Source organism: Trachymyrmex septentrionalis, unplaced genomic scaffold, assembly GCF_001594115.1.
Source record: "Trachymyrmex septentrionalis isolate Tsep2-gDNA-1 unplaced genomic scaffold, Tsep1.0 scaffold161, whole genome shotgun sequence".
Lineage (NCBI taxonomy): Eukaryota > Metazoa > Arthropoda > Insecta > Hymenoptera > Formicidae > Trachymyrmex > Trachymyrmex septentrionalis.
The window spans coordinates 288,119-289,014 of record NW_017304770.1 but is presented as its reverse complement, the minus strand read 5'-3'; the positions used below and the strand labels follow the sequence as shown (position 1 = coordinate 289,014).

At 41.3% G+C, this 896-nt stretch overlaps 1 protein-coding gene across 2 annotated transcripts in view; it reads left to right on the top strand.

Moving 5' to 3' along the window:
- The first annotated feature begins 200 nt into the window (after positions 1-200).
- LOC108746218 (reticulocalbin-2) overlaps positions 201-896 on the top strand; it is a 3,591-nt gene continuing 2,895 nt past the window's right edge. Inside the window, exon 1 of one of the 2 annotated variants that reach the window (XM_018482850.1) lies at positions 201-213. The gene's annotated coding sequence lies outside the window, so the exon portion shown is untranslated. The other variant, XM_018482849.1, reaches the window with a different exon arrangement.

Genomic DNA, 896 nt, shown 5'->3' with positions numbered 1-896 from the left:
TTGAGAGGATCGGTTGGTTTGCCGCGCGCGCGCGCACTCACATGGAGTCGAAAATAGACGCAATAATATGCGACGTCGATAGCCGGCTTGCCTATTTTCGAACGGCCGCTCGGCATGAGCCTCATCCCCCGGATGGCAGGATCGTGACTTCGCACACGCATCACGACTGAAGAAGTAACCGACCGGCGCGAGATCACTTCCTTTTCGTTGCCGGTACGCGACATTTTAACACACGAAACGCGTCTACTCGAGTCAGTACGCGACGCAAGTTTGACTAACACGGAAGCTGACTCACGTATACAATCCGAAACGACACGCGACGATCGTCGGTGAGGACTCAACGCGAAAAGAGGCGAGAACTTCTTTTACGCGGCTCCGCGATTCGTGGTCAGCACGCGACGCCATTACGGAAACTGTTTTGCGTAAGTTCTGAAAATTCAAAACTGCGAAAGTTGACAACGTCATAGCGATCGGCGAGAACGATTTCGCGCGATAAGGAATATATTCAGGGCACTCGAGAGTCGATCGATCGTCGCGCAGGCGTGGCGCGGCATTCAAAAGTACAAAAGCGTTAACTTATATATATCTTTTGAAATTTATATTAAATCCTTTGACTTTTTTTTATTTTATTTTATTCGTTATTATGCAATGGCAACGTTTCCTTGCTGTTCTTTTATGATGTGTTGATTATAATTATAGAGTTTTATTTAATTATTTACTGTAAATTAAGAAGACATATAGATAATTAATAATAAATAATAATAATAATCAATTAATCATCTACTTCGTAGTAACAATTATTAAAATAATAAACTGGACATTTATTATGAGGAAATAAATCGAAATGGATTCCAATTGGAAATAAGTAAAGTTGCATGACATCGATTTTTTATATA